Raw genomic sequence first — 21,931 nt, 5'->3', positions numbered from 1 at the left:
CTTTCTCTTCCTCGATGCCACCGTGTTGATCACTCACATTTGGTATATTGCCCTTCTCTTCAAGGTGGTAAATCTTTACAGAAGTAGATTGCCCCATGTTTCTTCCACAGAGGGCTGAAGGGTTTGAATTGCCAACCTTCCAGCTAGCAATCAACTGCCTTAGACACTGGACCAGCGAAGTCCTCCACAATGTGATCTTAATCCATTTTTCTAACTACTTTGCATACTAAAGCAAATCGATCAGTTGCCATTGAGTTGATTCCAAGTCATGATGACCCCATGTGTGTCAAGAGTAGAACTGTGCTCCATAGGGTTTTCAATAGCTGATTTTTCATATGTAGATCACCAGATTTTTCTTCCAATTTCGGTCTGTGTAGACTCAAATCTCCAATATTTTGGTTAGCAGCCAAGTGCTTAACCATTTGTACAACCCAGGGGAAGCCCTTTGCATATTAACCACTACATATACCTGACTCCAGCCAAAAGCTCTACCTATACTTCTCTAAATATTTCTTGTATGCCCTCACCTCCTCATCTTGACTTGGGATTTCCCATGATCAGAATTCTTTCACACATTTCTCAGCCTCCAAATTCTTCCTGACCCAAGACAAGCTTGACCTTCCTAACTGACCACTCAGCCCAAAGTACATATTTCATCCTATGACCTCTCACACACTTATAGACTTACAGATCTTGTCATCAGAGATGACCAAAAGAGGATGGTGGTAAGAGCAGAGGTTCTGAGTCAAATGTCACACTGCTCAAATCCTGCTCCTGCTACAGTCCAGCAGTGTGGTTCTGAGCAAGTTCTCTGTGCCTCTTAATCTGCAATTTCTTTATCAAAGGAATGTTGTGCAGAGTCACTGGCAGAGTAAATGTGAATTATGTATTTAGTAAAAAATTAAGTACAGAGTAAGCATTCAATGAAATTCTAAGGTATTTATCATACTCTGCTATGTAACAACTACCAGTTGTCACCAAGTCGATCCCAAATAATGACAAACCTATGTGTGTCAAAGTAGAACTGTGCTATAGAATTATTAGTGGCTGATTCTTCTGAAGTAGATTGCCAAGGCTTTCTCTCGAGACACCCTTGGGTGGACTCAAACCATGCACATTAACTATTTATGTCATCCAGGGACACCATGTAACAATTAGTTGTCCTTTTTGGTGTAAATTTCCTAGGTTCCTAACAAAATTATAAACTTCTCAATGTGATATATTGCATCTTATTTCCCTGTATCTTCCCAAGTTGTATGTCCATAATAAGCTCAGTTGATTAATTGACTGACTGATTATTAAAATATGCCAACCATTCCTCTTCACTCCATTACTTCTAGACCTTTACACTAGGGTAAAGTGGGTGGCTCCCAGGTTCTTTGTAGTTCCCAGGATATAGGACTAATATCCAATGATGATCCATGTGTCATAGGGCCAAGAGGTATCCAGTCTTGCTATTGAGAGAGAAGGCTCCTTCTGCTTTTTATGCTCAAAGACAGGAAATCAGAACAAAGACCCAAATATGAGTCTATAACATAGGGCCCTTCTTGGCCAGGGAGAGCAAACCAAAAGTATTCATGGCTGGGCAGTGACCATCTGCCTACCCAGATTGCCCACAGACCATGGGTCCTGGGCCCTTGAGGACAGGCCTGCTCTGCCAGAAGTGGCAAGGAGTACTGTCCCTTTGGACTCACATGGAGAGTGCATTATCATCCACTGATAACGAACCCCAGGGACTTGGGCTCAGAATCAAAGGTCCGGAAGCTTGTTAATCCCGGATCTGCAGCATTGTCCTGGCTGAACTTTGCTCAGTAAATATCTAGCTGATAAGGCCTGGTTTCTGCCTGGGCCCCAGACCTCCCTCCATGCTCCAGGCACACACACAGGGCCTAGCCTTGAATCTCAGCAAGCAGGGAGTCTTGGATACAGGTGGCAGGAAGAGGGGGGTATTATCCAAGAGCCTCAGAAACAAACAATGTGGAGTTAGAGAACCCAGCACCACAGGCTAGACTTCACACTCCTCGAGATAGGGCTTCCTAACCTGGCTGTATGGCAGAATCTCTCAGGGAGTGATGCAAAATACAGATTCCCAGGACCTCCTCTTGGAGCATCTGACTCTGGGGGTCTGATGTGGGCCTAGAAGTTTATATAAAAATCTTTCAGACGATTCTAAGGCTATGCAGTGGATTAAAACCACAGATAATCCATCCCTGGTAAAACACAAAGAAGCACTGGTGGAGTAGTGGTCAAAGCACTTGGCTGCTAACCAAAATTTCAGCAGGTCAAACCCACCAGCACTTCATGGGAGAAAGATGAGGCAGTCTGCTTTTGTAAAAAAAAAAAAAGATGTACAGCTCTGGAAACCCTATGAGACAGTTCTCCTCTGTCCTATAAGGTCACCATGACTTGGAATCAGCTTGATAGCAGTGGGTTGCTAGGGTTGGTCGGTCAAATACAAGAATCTCCCTATAACATTCCAATAAGATACTGGTTATCCTCTTTTTAACATCTCCTATTGGTGTTGTAGTGGATAAGGCATTTGGCTGCTAGCCAGGAGGTCAGTGGTTCATAACTCAGCAGCTGCTCTACAGAAGGAAGATGGGGTGATTTACTTCTGTAAAGATTTACAGCCTCAGAAACCCAATGGAGTTAGTTATGAGTCAGAATCAACTTGATGGCAGTGAGTAGTAGTAGAAATATTATAACAAGAGGCCTCTGTTGGTATGCATTCATTCTTTCAAATACTTCTGGACACTAGGAATACAGCATTGAACAAGATAGATATGGCCCTGCTCACATGGATCTTGCAGTTGAAAGGGAAAAGAAATCAATTACAAGTGGGATGACTGTCACTATCTGTGAAAATCAGGCAGAAGCTCTGGTGGTGTAGTGCCTAAGGCACTTGACTGCTAACCAGAAGGCTAGTGGTTAGGTACCAGCCTCTCCCCAGAAGGAAGGTTGGGCAATCTACTTCTATAGTGATGCTGCCTCAGAAACCCAAGGAGGGGTTTCTATGAGTCGGATCCAACTCCATGGCAATGGTTGCATTTTGTGTTGCATTATGGGAATATATATCAGAGGGACTGGCCTAGTGCCTCTGCTCAGGACCACCTGTGCCTTAGGACCTTTGTTCTAAGCAACAGTGTGAATGGATCTGAGAAACAAAGATACCTGTGTTCAACTCTGGGTCCTATCACCCACTGGTGGAAAGAGCTCAGATTATTTATTAAATATCTCTGAGCGTCAACTTCCTTATCTGTAAAAGGAGGATAATAATTCCTGTTTTACACAGCAATTTTGAGACTCAACTAAAATAATACATTTATTATATTAATAAAGCTCAAAGGCCATGTCTGGTATATGACAGATGCTCAACACATGTTGTTTTTCTTCCCCTCCCTCCACTCACCTCTACCTTCCCTTGAAGAACTATGTCAGAAAGTTCTTCCTCCTACTGAACCTACCTCATGGCAACAAACTCCATTTTCCTTGTATAACCTTCTAAGGATGCTCACAATTCATAATCTCTTTGCAGTTTTCTCATCTATAATATGAAGATCATAATGGTACTCACCTCATAGGGTAATTTGAAAATTACATGTAAAGTGCTTAATATACAGCTTGGCACAGAGAAGTTCTTGCTAAGTGTTAGCTATTTTTTTCATTTATATTAGTAATAGTATCCCCTTTTCTAGAATAAAAAGATAGCTATTAAGTCCCTCTATAGAGTCCAAATAAATATTCCATCTCTTCCACTATTTCCCAATGACATATTTTTAGTTCTTCTAACCTTCCATCTGCATGTACCACTCCTGCACACGTTCCATTCTCCCATTCCCCTTCTTTGTGGTGGTGCTGAGTACTGACCATCAGGGCCTGACATGGCAGAGAAAACAGATTACCTGCCCATCCCACACTTTGTTCACTTATTCTTAGCCACTTATTCACAGCCACCTCACGTTTTTATCAGAGCCATAACACTCAATTCATGCTTGTGTTCATTTGGGTTTTCAGCTACCCTTTAGGCATAAAGTGCAACCTGAGGCATGAGAGAAACATGTAAGAGGGAGTTATTTGGGGGTCCAAGCATTATTGGGCTCAGGCTCTTAATTCAGTTGGGGAACAAGAAGCACTCAACACATATTCACACATAGACCAGAGAAAAGGTAGATATATGGCTACCCCCCCCCCTTGCTTGCATATATACACCTCACCTCTGGAGAAGGACCCAGAGGACTCCCCAGTCCCACTCTCTCCTGGAAAATGGACACACCACCCACTTGATTGGAAAGCAGTCAACTGGGCACTTTCAGGATCTTGGCTTCCTGCCCCTTATTGTATTAAAATCAATGAACAAAGAGGGCTTGGGGGAGGTGCCGTGAACAGAAGGTATCACCCCTTGATGTCTGAATTTCCTTGGAACCTACAGTGTCAACAGGTGTGCCCTGGTACACTGTACCATATGGGGAGCAGTTTCTAAGTCTCCACCTCTTCCTACTGCAGGTGCACAACTCCTGCAGCTCCTGAGGGTCTCCTGATTGCCCATCCACATGTCCAAACTTAAGGACTGCAAGTGAGTAGGCAAGACTGAGAGTGTTTTTGGTAGTGTCCTGGCAAAGTACCTGTGGGATATCAGAATCCAATGCCTCAGGATTATTCCCAAAGGAGCCCAACAGCCAAGTGTATTTACCTTGCAGTTAGTGCCTCTCACACCAACTTGTGTGAAACAGAAATAAACATTTCTAATTTCACAGTAAACACTGTGCTCCCCACTGTCACCAACAAGAGAACCAAGTCTACAGATATAAATTTTGAGGAGGAAAAAGAAGCTTGCCTGAAATCATCCTGGCCTCACCTTAGGGCTCTGGATCCCTGAATTGAGCTAATTTAAAAGAACTAAACTAGAATCTTGAAAGAAACTATTAAAATAATTTCTTAATATAAAAATAATAATGAAAGAATAGTAAAAGAAAATAAAACAAGAGATTGAAATAATAGTGCACACACAGAGATGATAGCCCAACTTCCCAAAATAGAGTTGACCAGAATTTTAAGAACCTCCTGACAAAATTGTGGTGTCAGATACCATGTTCTCAAAGCCTGAGGCTTTCTCACCATTTTTCCTGTGGTCTGAGGGCCCTCTAAGTCTCCTGTGGGCATCCAAGTGTCAGCCATGAGAAAAATCCCCTTTTTCAGGCTGAGAAGTTCAGCCATATTATCTTTCCATACCACTGGAAGTCGGTCACCAATGAGATTTGAGTTAGAAAAAAGCAAAACAAAACTTATTTACACAAAAACTCATGAATTTGACCCCAAAGAGGGCTTCCCTTTTCCAAAAACAGCAACAAAAAATCTGAAGGTATAAAAATTCAACAATGGGCATTTCAGTTCCCCCTGCACACACCCGGACATGCTCTACATCACAAAAATAAGAGTCCTGCAGCTTTGTTTTCACTGGAGATGACAGAACATGATAGATACAAGTCACCCATCACCTCAGGCAACGCCCTGGCTGCATCTGGCTTGCTTTGCACAATCTAAGAGAATGTATGGATTCTACTGATTTAAATAAACATGATTCTCCAGTTCCTTGATGAAGCTATAATAAAATATCACTGAAGAACTATGCAAAGTTATCAGCACTTGTTTATTTAATGACCCCATGCAAAACACATTCACACCAAACTGTGGAAGCTGCTCACCTAACAGGGTAAACTCATTGCTGTAGAGTTGATTCCCACTCATCATGACCCTAAAGAACAGATTAGAACTGCCCCCATAGGGTTTCCAAGGCTGTAATCTTTATGGAAGCTGACTGCCACATCTTTCTCCCACAGAGTGACTGATGGGTTAGAATTACCATCCTCTCAGTTAGCAGATGAGCACTTCACTGCTGTGCCACCAGAGTTCCTGTTAAGGAAGTATATCCCTTCTAATGGCTCAGAGTGGAGTAGCCATACAAGAACTGATGATTGTAGTTTCTCCTTCAGGGTGGTTTAAAAGAGCCCTCTTCAGATAGGCATTCCCTAGAGTAAGCTCCAAGGCACTCTTCCAAGAAAACGCTTCTCCCTGCTGTTGTCCTCTTGCAGATTTCCCATGAGCTACCAGGGTCCAGAAGCAAGTTGGACAACAGTTAAGAAAGTTGATCAAAGGGTTAGGTGAGTAAGCATATATTTCCATTATCAAGGAACCAGGAAAGAGGAACTCACCAGAACCATCTTGACAATCAGGCCCAATGACAGCCCATTCCATTTGCAACTGATTATTTGAACCTTCTATGGCCACACAAGGCCATTTTAAAAAAGAAAACTTCCGTAGTTCAGAGAGACATGTGACACATTATCAACTGCACCAAGTAACCACTGCAAATATTAGCCTCTTTTGCTGCTGAATCTTCAGTAACATTTAAAAAGAGAGAGAAACAAAGAAGGAAAAGAGGAAAGAAAGGAGGGAGGGAGAAAGGAAGAAATAAAAAGACCCACTAAGGAGAAATACAAATAATTTTCTCTTCATTTGCAGCAAAACTAAAAACAAATCATTGAACAATAGGAATTCAAGCCTGGGGCTAACAAACTTGCCCTAGCTTCTAATTGAAAACAAAGTCATAAAAATTGCTGACACTTTTCACTTTAATGTAAAGAATCTTGTTTATGTTCATGGCCTAAAATAGGTGAGGAGTCCTGGGAAACTTTAGCTCAGGTCACCTAAAGGATTATTCACAACTTTAATTGAAACATTAATGTGGGTGCTGTTCTTATGGAGGAGGTCTGAGTCAAAGTTTTCAAAATTGTTCTTTCCATTCATGGACCAATGGCTGATTTATTTTCCAAACAGGAAGAAAGAACTTGAGCTTTGGCCAAAGGCTGGACTTGACATGCAACAGAAAATGTTTCCCACCCAATTTACACTAGATTGAAGTTTCCTTTTTTTTTTTTTTTTTTTTTTAAATAATTCAGGCCAACAAAGAGATCTCACATATATGTAAATTGGACTGTCCCATTCACTGATGTTTGAGCTGAAAGGACTTTGCAGCCAGGAAATGCAATCACATTGCTCATATATTCTGGTAACCTGCATAACACTCAGGGCACAGGAGAAAGAAACAGACCTTCTCCCCCACACACAAAAAAAGCAGCTTTAAAGAGAGTATTCAAAAAATGTGACAAAATGGAAGCTTAACTAAATTACAGTGGAATGTTGTTTATAAAACTGATGAAAAAAAAAAAAAAAACACTCTGCGGTTGAGTCAGATCCAACTCATAGCGACCTCTCCTTGGGTTTCTGAGGTAGTATCTCTAGGGAAGTGATTGCCCAATCTTCCTTCCAAGGAGTGGCTGGTGGGTTTGAACCACCAAGCTTCTGGTTAGCAGTCAGATGCCTTAGGCACTACACCACCAGAACTCCCATAAAACTGGTGGGGCAGCCAAAAAGGAATTAAGTCATATTGTCTTGATCTGAAAACTGGGAAGTTGCTATCTTGGAGACCCCAAAGAAAATGCCTAACCCAATGTTCTTTGGTTTGGTCTGTTCTGGAGGGTAAAGGATAGTCCATGGCATTTCTCCTGTTCATCACCATTATGAGACGCATATTCCCTTCAGAGCTCAACAACCATAGACAGATCCTCTGAGGCTAAACAAGGGCCATAGTTGTTGTTGTTGTTGTTATGTGCCGTCGAATCGGCCCCGACTCATAGCAACCCTTCCTTGGGTTTCCGAGGCAGTATCACTACGGAAGTAGGATTGCCCAACCTTCCTTCCGAGGAGTGGCTGGTGGGTTTGAACCGCCAGCCTTCTGGTTAGCAGTCAAGTGCTTTAGCCACTATGCTACCAGAGCTCCCATAGTTACTGAGCGGAATTCCCCAGGCCTCAACAGACCAAAATGACCTGGAGAATACCACCTTGACAAAGAGGAGGCAGGGGAAGCTCTACAGTACATTTAGAGTGACTGCAAAGGATTGCTCACTCAGAACCACTGAGCTCCAGACCAAAAGGGTCTAGAAGTTGAGTGATCCTAGTTTAAAGGAAGTCATAGTGATCTTGGAATTGACACCCAGATGATTATACAGTGACTCTTCTCAAGTTATGTCCCCCATCCTTTACTGATGAAGAAAGTGATGCACAAAGATGAAAGTGTGACTTGCCCAAGGACTAGGCTTGCAAGTAGGACTGTAGTGAACCCAACTCAGGACCTCTGACTTCAAGACAGAGAGAGAAGTCCATGTGAAGCTTACTAACAGTCTGCTCACATGAGGAGTGACGAGAACTGAGAGGCCCAGACAATTCCCCTCACCATTCTATTTTTGGTTTTTTGACTGAAATGACAGCGGACACGTCCACCTGAGAAACCAGCTGCATATGCTTGCCTTTCACAGAAACTTGGGTCACCAGAGCAGAAAGGGCTCCCATCTCAGTTTTACCATGTCCTGGTACAGGACAAAACCAGGAGACCACAAGCAGAGTAGTTATTTGGACAAGTACTTGCTGAGCAAAATAGACAAGATCCAAGCCATCAAGGAGCCTAGGTCTAGTCAATAAGGCATATAAACATTAATCAAATGCTCACACAAGCAAACATAAACTTACAAAGTGAAGCATAGCTGTATCTGCCTCTTAACTGAAGTGGTTCCAGCTTGTTTGGCTGGTTTCCACCTCCACCTGATTCAGTGGGGCTCAAAAGAAAGCAAACTCGGGGCCCCTGGTCTGTAGGCGCTATGTGGAAAGAGGAGCAGCAAGAGGTATGATTGTTCTGCCACCAAGGCAGAGATTAGTCTAAGGTCAGAGGCCCAGCTTTTATCATAAGTATAAGCCTTGCCCAAGACACTCAAAGTGGCCCCAGATATTCAGCCTGGGGACCCTGGGTGAACCAGCTGGTCTTATCCTATCTTAGCTGATTAGCCCACCAGCCCACCAGACTTAGGAACTCAGATTCTAAGATGGAACTCTTCCAAGGTTCTATCAAGTCTAGCTTCCTGAGCTTCAAGTTTGCAAGGGCTTTTGAGCCAGGCTAGACCTACCCACCAGCCACTCCTCGGAAGGAAGGTTGGGCAATCCTACTTCCGTAGTGATACTGCCTCGGAAACCCAAGGAGGGGTCGCTATGAGTTGGGGCTGACTCGACGGCACATAACAACAACAACAGACCTACCCTCAATAAAGTCAGAATCCACCTATGTCTACAGATGGAACTATTTAAATTGGGAGGAGAAGAAGCACTAATATACCCTTAAAATGTCTGCCATTGAGAAGTCCTGTGGTATAGTTTGGGAGCCAGGCAGACATAGGTTTGAAAACCTGCTACATTGCTTATCACTTGTGTGACCCTTGGCAAATCACTTAACCTGTGCATACCTCAGTTTCCCCATCTACAAAATAAGAATAATATCCATTTCATTTGATTATTATGGAGATTGTATGTGATAAGACAGTTAACCACCTGGTATGTAATATGTCCTCAACAAATTGCTATTTCTCCTCTGATTTCAGCCAATTGTTCATGAATCATCTCTCATCAGCAGAGTGGTCCTAGTACCATGACCTTAACATGCTCCCATCCTGCTACATCCTGATACTAAATGTCTTTTTTTCTCAACACACCCAGGGCCTGCTGCAGCCTGAAGTAGAGCTCCAGGCTTTCTCAACCTGTCTTCATCACACATCCCTCCGGCACCTGGGCCTGGCATCTCCAAGCAGTAGGACAGCCTTGATTAGGAGTCAAGGACAGTGACACTGCAGAAAGGCTAGTCAAAGACCTCACTAGCAGACAGAATGATCCTGGACAGAAGACACAGCAAACCTTGACATTGGCCTTTTGTGAAGATACCATGAGCTGAGCAGAAGAAATTATTCCTTCAGAAACTACTAGAAGATGAGATTTGGGGCAGATTTCAGTTTTAAAGGAAAACTCCAGAAAAGAGTACCTTGGGGATTTTTGAGTGGTAGCAATTAGAAGACAGAGTAAGACGGCATGCCTTTGGTTTGATCTCAGATGCAGCCTCTCAAATTCCCTACATGTATCTCCAATAAGGTGGGGACACAGCCACGGCTAAGGCTATAGTAGTTGATATTCCTTTAAGGAGGCTAGAAACCTGGGTGCCCACATCATAGATGGGATGGAAATATGACATTTTTCAAGGGAGGGCTCTGTGGTGTTCAGGGAGAGGAGTTTTATCACCTGTCACAGAATGGTAGACTCTGGACATAGTTTGAAGGGCAAAGTTTCATGTTCACTGAGAGTAGAAGGCATCAGAAAAGGAAAAGACTTAAATTGAAAGCGTGAAACCAACAGTCCCACCTTAAGGAATGAACAGAGAGACTCTGCCCATCCCAAATGCCTACTCAAATTCCCTGGCTAGGCAGGACTGCAGTGAAGGGATGGAGCAGAGAAGACACATAAACTTTATTAGATAGGCTGGTGGTTCAAACCCACCAGCCACTCCTCAGAAGGAAGGTTGGGCAATCTACTTCCGTAGTGATACCCCAAGGAGGGGTTGTTATGAGTCGGGTCCAGCTTGATGGTACAAAACAACAACAACATTAGATGAAGACCCATAGCCAGAATCAACCATTGTCAATCTAATCTAGGACAGGAAAAACCTGTGGTCAGGCAGATGGAGGAAAGGAAATTCAATTGTTCATTCTGTGATTTAAGTAATATCTAGTTCTAGATATCAAAGACCAAATAGAGTCTTATGAAAGAAATAAACTTTTCCTAAGACCCTCAGATAAGGACCATTTTCTTGGACCATTTCCTTTAGACCTCAGGGTCAGTTTGGAAGTCAGACCCAACTGCCAAGCCCGAGGCTGGTAGTGGCCTGAGGTACAGCCTGTGTGATGAAAGTAGCCCTGATAGTGGATTCATAATGAGAGACTGTCTTAGTTCTCTAGTGCTATTATAACAGAAAACCATAAGTGGATAGCTTTAACAAGCAGAAATTTATTCTCTTACAGTTTAGGAAGCTAGATGTTCAAACTCAGAGTGCCAGCTCTAGGGGAAGACTAGGCTAGAAGTCCAAGTTCAGAGTGTTGGCTCTAGGAGCTGGGTGGAGGGCTCTCAATCTTGGACTTCAGCTGTGCCTCTTGTCCCAGGCCTACTGGAGCAAGCTGGAGGCTTCTCCTGACTCACATAGCTGTGCTGCCTGCTGAGAATGATGAATCCAAATTGATAGGTAAAATGGCAGACTGTTGGCTCAGGCTGCACAGGCAACAATCTCAAGATCAGCAGGCAACATGGCAGGCCAGTGGTTCAAATCCAGGAACTGGAGATTATTATGGGGCCAAATACAGGGTCCAAAATGAGCCGAAAACTAGAGACCTTTCCCAAAGCTTCTCTATTTATACTGGAAGCAGGTCACACCTTGAAAGCAACTCCCTTTCAGTGGGGGAGGGCAGAAATCAGATTCCACCATCAAGGTGATCACACTACATCCAATTTCATCATAGGGAATAACTACATCCAGCTGTCAAGCCACTCAAAATCATGGCCCACCAAGTTGACACACAACCCCCACAGAGATATAATGTCCAATCAAGATGAACCCCTACTCCCCTTCATTGATTCTCAAGTTTACTAGTCAATGGCCCTCATGATGTGGAAGAATTTCCTTGCAAAGGATATTGGAGAAGAGGAAGTTGTTATTCATAAGAGACCTATGGAGACTGAAAATCTGACCTTCACAGACTTCAAAGCTTCCTGGAAACCAATGCAACATACTTACAGTGATTTACCCTTCTCTAGAAGTGAGGTCTTAACCCTGGAAGGATTTAAACCAAGGAACTATGACCCACTATCATCAGTCTTGCTGAAAGGAGTAAAAGATTGATCCAAATCAGAATTTTCAAACTGATCTGTGGAAGCCTGGAACATAGTGAAGTTGCCTCAGGATGCCAAAAAATAGAGAAGCCAGGGAATTGGGGTGGGGGTGAGGGGTGGGATCAGCAATCAGAGCTCTGAACATTCCCCAAAGCTTCTCCATTTTGATTTTTTATGTTGAAGTTCTACAGTAGATGTGTTTTAAATAAAGGGGTTCAGGATTAAAATGTTGTAGGCACTAAACTAGATATCCTTGGATGTTGTTTCCAATGCTAATGTTTTATGCCCTAAGAGTCATCTTCATCCCCCAGGGTCTAAGCAAGTCTGAGTATCACTTATTCTCCAAGATCCACATCCATTGTCATATCTCCATGACCCCTTCCCAGATTCTGTCTTCACCTCCTTTCTGCTGAAGGTAATTAATTTCATTTCTTGATTTTCCCAGCTGGAAATCATTCAATTATCAGATAGATGTGTACATGGGATAACTAATGGGTGGTTGATTTTCCCTCTAGATCTTCCTGAATTTGTGTTGCATTCATCCAGCATTAAGACTTGCTCTGATTTTCAACATTTTTGTCTTTCTCCTTCCTTTTCTTTCTCCCCAGTGTTTCTCAGTCCTGGAAAGTCATAGCAATCTGCCCAGTTACTTTCTTTTAATTCAATTTATGGTTCTTTTTAGATGATTAAAGCATAATTCAGGTTTTTTTAAGGGTGGTCAGATCCTTTTTGGTCCCAACACCTGGTCTGAGAACAACTCTGGTTCATAATTCTTTGGCTACTTGTTCTTCCCAGAAAGTGGTACTAATGAAACCATTACTAAAAAAAAAAAAGATGGCACCACATTGCTGTTTCAGTTTTCAGTATCATTGGTGCTATTTCTTGCATATGTCAAGTGTCAATCTCTTTGCAGCTAGATCATAAACATCACAGTCCAATCTCACGTATTAAAAAATATATATATGCCACAGTCGTACAGGCTTTGCTATCATCCCATCCTACAAGGTTGGTGGGGAATCATGGCCTAAGTTCCAAGTTTGGCCACAGAATGGCCAAGGTAACCATAAACATTGGCCCCACCATGAATTACAAGACTAGAAATTTGGGTCCTGCCATATCACAAGAAATACAGGTCTCAGAGACCATGCAGATTACAGTCTGGAATTAGCGTGCATATCTCTGTCCTCAGAGGTAGAGTGAGAGAGAATAGGAAAATAATAATAGTAACTAATATTTATCAAGTGTTTACTTAATGCCAAGAACCATGAACAGTTTACAACAGTTTACTACCGTAAACACCCAAAACAGCCCTATGAAGAACCACATCCCCCTTGCATACATAAGCAAGTAGGAGCAGAGCAAGGCAGAGTGACTTGCCAACATCACACGAAGAAAAAACAGTTGCCATCATGCCACCTCACCTCATGGCAACCCCATGTGAGTCAGATTAGAACTCTCCCCTTTATGGTTTTCAGTGACTGGTTTTTCAGAACTGGATGACCAGGCTTTTCTTTGATGCATCTCTGTTGTTGTTGTTATTTGCCGTTGAGTCGCCCCCGACTCATAGCGACCCCTCCGCATCTCTAGGTGGACTCAAACCTCCAAACTTTTGCTTAGCAGCTGCATGTGTTAACCATTTGCATCACGACAAGGACTCCATCACACATATAGTAAGGCATAAATCTAAATTCAAACTCAGATGTGTCTGCTCTAGAGACTCGGCTTTAGCCAGGGCTTTGAACTGGTTCATTCTGGTTCAACCCCCTGCTGAGAATTTGCATTCCCCCAATCCCCTGATATACAGATGTACTGAATGAGAATCTACGTTTTAACAAGATCTCCTGGTGATTATTATAGATTTAAAATGTGGATTCCGATTTAGCATATCTAGGGTGGAACTGCAGTTTCTCAGTACAGGGTTGAACCAGAAAGAACTGGTTCAAAGCCCTGGCTTTAACTCAATAGAGGCAAAGAAAGAACAGATGTCACTAACTGGAAATAAAACCTTACTCTCTATACCTTGCTTTCCACATCCTAACTATATACACACAGAGACGTAAAGGGACAGCCTTGACTCTTCGAACATCTAGGAAGCACAGAATGAAGGAAGTGCATAGGAGACTGAGCTCTGCTCCCAAAGTGGGTTGCCACAAAGACTCTCCATGAATAATGCCCAGAAAACAGATCCACTGGATCATTCTGGGAAGACTCCAGTCCCTTCTCTCCTTTGAGCCCCCTTTCGAGCCCTCTATTACACCTAAAAAGTCTGTAAAGGGTCCAGTAGAGGTGGTACAGCAGCAAAGCAAACACCTTGTCTTCCTCAGTAAGCAAGGCCGAGACATAATTTACACGCATCAAACTTGAATTTTCCAGGTATGAACAGCCATCTGCCAAATGGTGCACTGCATTTCAATGCTGGTCCTTGATCTGAACATGGCAGACCTGTGCTTTTACCATCCTCCTAAGTCCTGTGAGTAAGATGGTCACCATGGCAGGGACACAGGCAGGGGGATATCTACAGAAAATAGCACCTATGGCAATTAATTTTAAACTGCTGAATGATCTTCCATAGCTGTCAACGGAAATTGTGATGATGAATAGAAACTGCTTACTGGTGCCCTCCCATCCTCAGTGAAGCCCAGGGCACTTGCCAGACTTGCTATACCCTAGATAGACCTCTGGAGATGGGACAGTCTAGCAAGCCAATAGTCAGGATCTGCCTTCAGTGGACTTAGCTGAATAGGTAGTTTACTAACCTATTCTTTAAGCTTTAGTTTCCTTGTCTACGAAATGGGGCTTACCACAGAACCTTCCTCATGGAGTTTTTATGAGGATTTAATGAGATGATACATTCAAAGCATGGCAAAGATTAGCAGTGCCACACTCAACATCAGCCCTTCCCTTCCTTCCTAAGAATTTCTTTTAATCTCTAAACAATTATTCTATTCTCCCTTGCAGATCAGCAGTCATTAGAGGTCACAGAAGTAGTACGTTAGGAGGACGGCTACCTCAACAGGGAGGCATGATCTTTTTACCTTTCCTTCTTCCTTGTCCAAACAATAGATGTGATTCTGGAGCAGCAGTGGCCAATACACAACCTTGAGAGCAAATGCCACATGCCAAGGACAGCAGATCAGAAAGACAGAAGGAGCCAGGGACATTGTTGGCACTCTGGAGACTCCATAGAGTCCTGGATAGCTTGTTGTTAGTTGCTATTGAGTAGATTCTGGCTCATGGTGATGCTATGTGTGCAGAGCAGAACTGCACTCCATGGGTTTTCAAGGCTGTGACTTTTCAGAAGTAGATGGTCAGGCCTTATTTCTGAGACACCTCTGGGTGGGTTTGGACTGCCATTCAGTTAGTAGTCTGAAGCTTAACTATTTGTATCACCCAGATACTCTACATGGCATATTCTTTTGTGTGAGAGAAAATATACCACTGTCTTATTTAACCTTCAGTTACTTCAGGTCTCCTCATTAGTAATGAAACATAATCCAATCTGAGCCACAAAACATTACACACACTGCATGGCACAAAATAAGTACCCAGCACCCCATATCTGTTGTTTATCACTATGAAAAAGACCGAGCATGTCCTTCTCATAATAGTGTAATGGCCAAAACTATATTAGAGCAAGAAGCTCTGGTAGCATAGTGCCTAAGGCACTTGACTGCTAACCGGAAGGCTGGAGGTTCAAACCCACCAGCCACTCCCCAGAAGGAAAGTTGGGCAATCTACTTCCATAGTGATACCACCTCAGAAACCCAAGGAGGGGTCGCTATGAGTCAGATCTGACTCAATGGCATATAACAACAACATTTTTCTGAGAGGCACCTCTGAATGGATTCCAATTGCTAACCCTTCAGTTAGTAGCCAAGTGGTTAGCCATTTGAGACACCCAGGGACTCCCCAAAGATAAATTAAAAAACCAAAACCAAACCCACTGCCATCAACTGGATTCCTACTCATAGCACCCTATAGGATAGGGTTTCCAAGCCTATAAATCTTTATGGAAGCAGACTGACATAACTTTTTTCCTCAGAGTGGGAGGCAGCAGGTTCAAACTGCTGACGTTTTCAGCTAGCAGCCAAGCACATAGCCACTTCACCTCCAGTGCTCCTTAAAGCTGCATTAGTAGCCATCCATTTCAACCTCCAATACAGTATTTCTCAACCTTGATTGTATATTGGAATCACCTGGGAAGCACTTGATACCCCCCCCCCAATCCCCAGGGCAGTTAAATATAAATCTCTGGGTTAGAATCCAGGCATCATTATTTTTTAAAATCCCCAAAGCATTCCAATACATAGGCAAGGTTGAAAAGTACTTCTCTAAGCAGGTACAGGAATCCTTCTGTTAAATTAGGATTCAAGGTAGAAAACATGTATTTATTTTTTAAAGCACTCCTGAGAAGTTAGAGCTGGAAAAGAACCTCAATTAAGTTGTCTCCTTGTCCTTAGCCAAAAAAAGCAAGTTCCATTTATAGCTAGAACATTTGAGATCCATCATGGTTAGGTGACTTGCCTAAGACCCTATAGATAATCAGCTATAGATTATAGGCTTCTGATAGCAAGAACAATGCTTTATCCTTAGCATCACAAAACCAGGACAAGACGGTTTCAGAAAAGGTCTGCCAGTCCCAGTTACTCCTCGAAAGTACAAAAACTACAGGTATTTAATAACAGTGAAATTTATGCAAATGATCATAATCAGTTAGACAACTTTGGTTTGCTTGGCCAAAAGTGAGAAAATGGTTGACATCTTCATTCAGCAGGAAAATAAACTGCCTTAGAAAGAAGTCAGAAGGAAAAAATATAATAAACCTGATACATTTACTTTGTCACGGAGAAGTTCAAAGCAAAAGTTTACAGGATTGTTTAATAAATCAAATGTCCAGATACTTAGCTAACAAGTATAGACAACCCTGATTCTTTCTTGCACTGCACGACAGCATAGATTTAATTGGAAGAAAGCTTTCAAAACCTCTGATTCAGTAACTTATTGAGTGTGGAGGGGGACAAAGTTGTCCTTTTCTTTTAGTAAATACAGGGAGAAGGAACTACAGAACTACCTTCAGAACCATTTGCACTTTTACCAGTTAAATTCCTGTATACACACAGGGGGTCAACATGAGTTGGAATCAACAGCAACTGTTTTTTTGGTTTTGTTTTTTAATGCTTGGTAGATATGTATGAGGAGCTCTGGCAGTGCAATGGTTAAGCACTCAACTGCTAACTGAAAAGGTAGTGGTTTGATCCTACCAGTGGCTCTGCGAGAGAAAAGACCGGGCAATCTACTCCCGTAAAGATCAAAACCCAAGAAACCCCATGGGGCAGTTCTACTCTATCATATAGAGTTGCTATGGGTCAGAATTGACTCAATGGCACCTGACTACAAGCATGTACGGCATTTCAATCCCTTCTGTGCATGTTAATTTGTGTCTATCTTTTGTATCCCTTTTGTCCTTAACAGCAATAACCACAAAATCAATGGCTAAATTTGGTAAGAAGTAAAGATGCTTACTAGATTCATCAGATAAGCAAAGGTTGCAACACAGAATTGAAATATAAAAGTTAGCTCATAGACCCAAATTATTTCTTCTTATAAAGTATGCCTGACTTTAAGCAAAGGATGGGTTTCCAAAATTTATATATTACATGTTTTTATAATATAATAATATTTTGTATATTACATGTTTTCCTTTATATAAATGTAGCTTACTGTTCTAAAAAAAAGTTGGCTATTTAGTGGAGGCCTACAAAACCTAAGAGCAGAGTTCTATGGTTCATGAGAATTTGAGACCCTAATTTATCTGTTTGATGAACCTCTGTTCTGTTCAAGTTGTCTGAAAGCAAAGGTACATCCATGCCATAATAATTTGATAATAACTATTTCCTGTTACTAAGATGCCTTACTGAGCACAACAAGGATGTGCCACAGCCACATCTATGGGACACCAAGCCAACCAGTCAACTCAAAGACCAGTCAAGCCAGCCTTTTGTTATGATGTAGATCTTTCCCTAATACAAACAACAACAATAAAAAACAACTGTTCAATTTACTCCCTTTCTAGTAAGTGGTGTTGAGTTTATTATTCTTAGTTGTATCACTTTTAAGGAAGAAGTCATTCAAATCATATTTTGACATTGTATGAATCATTTAATCAATTAATTTTTATTTTTTAGTTTATTTTATTTGGGAGCTTTGTTGGTGTATTGCCTAAGGCATTTGACTGCCAACCGGAAGGCTGGCAGTTCAAACCCACAAGCCACTCCTTGGAAGGAAGGTTGGCCAATCTACTTCCGTAGAGATACCATCTCAGAAACCCAAGGAGGGGTCGCTTTGAGTCAGGATCAACTCGACAAGATTTATTTATGATTGCAGTTATTATCAACCAACTCCAAGATACTGAGTAACTTAAGGAAATAAATGTCTTAAGTACTACCCAAATCATATTAGGCCAGAGTTTGGCTAACTGAAGGAACTGATAGTAAATATTTTAGGTTTTGCTGATCATTCAATCTCTGTTGTATCTACTCAACTCTGCTGTTGTAGCAAAATATGTAAATGAAAAGAAGTGACTGTGTTCCAACAAAACTTTATTTACAAAAACAGACAGTGGCAGTGGGTCAGATGTGGCCCACAGGCTATAGTTTGCAGATCCTTAGAAAACTGCAAGAGTCTATCACCCAAGAATATTTGAATGTGCCTTTTTAACTAGCATAATGGAAGTGTGGGAAAGGATATACAGGAGGGAACATGGCATAAACCTGATCACTCAAGATGAGTCCACGAGAGACGCCACAGAGGGAAGACGCTCACCACCACTACTAAGTGTTATCAGAAAACTCAATCACACTTTATGTACATTCTCTACTTTAGGTCTGACAAAAACCTTGTGTGGTAGGCATTAAAATCCTTGTTTCCCAGATTTTTAGGAAGATGAAAAAGTTAAATGACTAAACTGTAGGGCCTACTTTCAAACTGAGACCTGTCACACTGCAATGCCCAAGCTGTTTGTACTGCACTGCTACTAGCTGGCCTTCACAAAGGCTTCCTCTTTCGGGGTGAATGATAGTTTTTCACATCTACACAGGACCTGAAGGACTAAGGGTGATGATCTGAAGGTGGAGTGACTTCTTTCTCCAACTGGCCAGTCAAGCAAGTCTCTACTGCATCCGTAGTTGGAGCTTAAAGATTTCTACTTCTGTGTGACAGCAGTTCTGAGCTCTGTCACACTAATCTCTTAACCAAGGCCCCTGTTCACATTTCTTCACAAACAGGGGTCATGGGCCAGGTAGGGAGGAGGCAACAGATTTACAAAGTGAATGTTTACTTAACCCTTTCCAGAACCCCAGAGTACAGTCATTTCAACTCATGCCTCGAGGGTGTTTTCTGAAAAAAGAAAGTGCTTTTTCAGCACTCTTGATGTCTGATTTCAAACTTTGCCCTTCCATCAGGTGATTCTAAGTGAGCTGACGATGCTGCCCCGTTCTTACTGGTTTTCCCACAGGGTTTAGTCACCCAGGTGCCCTCAGTGACACACTTGGGTCTTGGGTAAGGGGATGGGTCCCATATACTGGGGCCTTCCCTAATCTCCTTTCAGACTCCATAGAGAATTTTGATTCATTTTAATTAATTTTGATTCATCTTAAGATGTAGAAATGTTGACCCCAGTTATTCCATTGTGGTCTCTCTGACTGAGGGAGTTTTGCTGCATCTGACTGACCTCCTGCTATGAGCAGGAAGCATGCCCTCCAACATCCCATTTAGGGGACACTGAGCTTCTGTTAGGGGTGATGGTTTAATTTGGGGACAGATAAGGGTGATGATTGAACAACATGATGAATATAGTTAATGTCACTGAACCATATCTATGAAGATTGTTGAAATGTCAAATATTTTGTTACACATATATTTACCACAATTAAAAAAAAAAAAAAATTAAAGAAACTTCCAAACAGAAAAAAACTAATCTACAGTGACAAAAAGTAGTTCCGTGGTTAACTGAGGCCAGGCGTGGGGATTGGGGTTGATTGGGAAGAGGTATAAGAGAACTTTTTGCTGTGACAGAAATGTTTTATATCTTGACTGTGATGGTGGCTATGTGGATGTTTATATTTTTCAAAGCTTATCAAACTACATACTTAAAATAAATGCATTTTATTGTACATAAATGATATCTTCATAAAGTTAATTTAAAAAAAAAAAAAACTTTGTTAATCTCTTAGGAGAGATTAAAGAAAACAAAAAGAGTAGTGGATCACTAATAGAATCTGACAGCTTGTGAATACAAGGAAGCAACCCAGCTCTCCCACACTGAAAGCAGGACCAGAGCACTCAACATCGTTTCTATGGCATGTCAGCCTACTACAGCTAACTCTGCAGAATAGGTATTACTTTTACTCCTATTTTACATATGAGAAACCTGAGGATTAAAAAAGTTTCCTTAGGTGACCACCAGCCAAAAGGTTCGCAGTTTGAACTCACCATGGGAAACAGACTTGGCAATCTGCTCTGAAAGGTCACAGCCCTGCAAACCCTATGGATCCATTCTACTCTGCACACACAGGATCACCGTGAGTCCGAATTTATTTGACAGCAACTAACAGCAACAACAAGTATTTTTAAAAGGGTAAGTGCTTGCTAACACTTGCTCAGCTCCTTAGCCAAAGGAAAACTCCCTCCAAGGGTTCACACAAAACCTAAATGGTTCAGCTCTAAGCATAAGCAAATAGGGATGCTCAACAGCTTCAGAAATTCAAAGACATGAATGCCGCCTGTTCTGCTCCACTAGAGTTGGTTAACGCAGCACTTAACTGCTAACCAAAAGGCGGGAGGTTTGAATTCACTCCAAAGCACCTCAAAAGAAAGGCATGGTGATCCACTTCTGAAAAAAATAGCCATTGAAAATCCTATAGAGCAGAGTTCTACTCTGCCACATCTGTTTTGCCCAGAGATGGAGTTGATTCTATGGCAACTGGTCTGGCGCTCCTGCACATAGCACACCCACTGGGTTGGCTGCCATTGCCCCTGGTTAGGGTTTTGCCCCATCCTTCTTATGTGTGGTAGCAGTTACACAGCACAGAGACAAGACTATCCTGTATTATCTGCAAGGATTTCATAATTAATCAAATCATGATGAGATTTCACAAGCTAAGAAATTTTGAAATCATGTCTCCATATTACACATTAGCAAGCTCAATTCCAGAGAATTTACACAAGAAATAGAAGGAACAACTAATTGATGAAGTTATCTTTACAGAACTTAAAGGATGGAAAATCTTTTTGTAAAAAAATATACAAACACTCCCTGATTTATCTGAATTTCCTTACAGTAAGTTTGCTTGAGGGTGTGCATGAATTAAAAGGAATTTTTAAAGAACTAAGTACATTTAAAAGGAAGATAATGCAAATTTGGGGTGGTATTTCTTTACTTAGGAAACACAGGACTGAGTACCACTAAAATTAACTCTCATGAGGCCACTGAGTTGACTTTTGAATGTTGGAAAAGGAATTTTGTAGATAAAATGTATGATTCCAATTATTAATAACATGGATCTTGCTAGATTTCTGTTTGTTCCCACATAAAGGACAACAAAGTTCACGATGTTGCATCCAACTCTAAGGATAAAAGTCAAGGTTAAAGGGAAACCCACTGTCCCATTGCACTGAGACAAACAATCCTTTACACAGAATGGGAATAAGAATGACAAAGAGGCGAGATGGTGAAGCAAGTGAAAACACGCTTCACAAAACCAAGTTTCCACATTGTCCCCATATGTTCACAGAAACAACTCACACCTTCGGCAGAAAGCTAAATAACTCCACTAGAAACGGGCCCACAGAATTAAACAACAGGCTGCAGAGTAGCTGCTTATAAAAATAAAGCCACTCGTGTAAAGAGCTCCATAACTTTCCCCTCCCAAACCTCAACCCAATATCACAGTTGGCTTTTGTTTTGTGAATCATACACTGCCCTCTCTTCACCACAGTGATTCACACAGAAGCAGAGACACAATGAGCTGTCCCACCTTGGAACACTAGTTCGTTCCCTCCCTCCCCCCACCCCCAGCCTGGAAAATGAGCATCACCTCTGACAGGCTGGTTTCTCCACAGGCTC

This window comes from Orycteropus afer, unplaced genomic scaffold, assembly GCF_000298275.1.
Source record: "Orycteropus afer afer isolate SDZICR_OR568_19922 unplaced genomic scaffold, OryAfe1.0 scaffold00036, whole genome shotgun sequence".
In the NCBI taxonomy this organism is placed as follows: Eukaryota; Metazoa; Chordata; class Mammalia; order Tubulidentata; family Orycteropodidae; genus Orycteropus; species Orycteropus afer.
Note: the sequence above shows the minus strand (reverse complement) of the source record.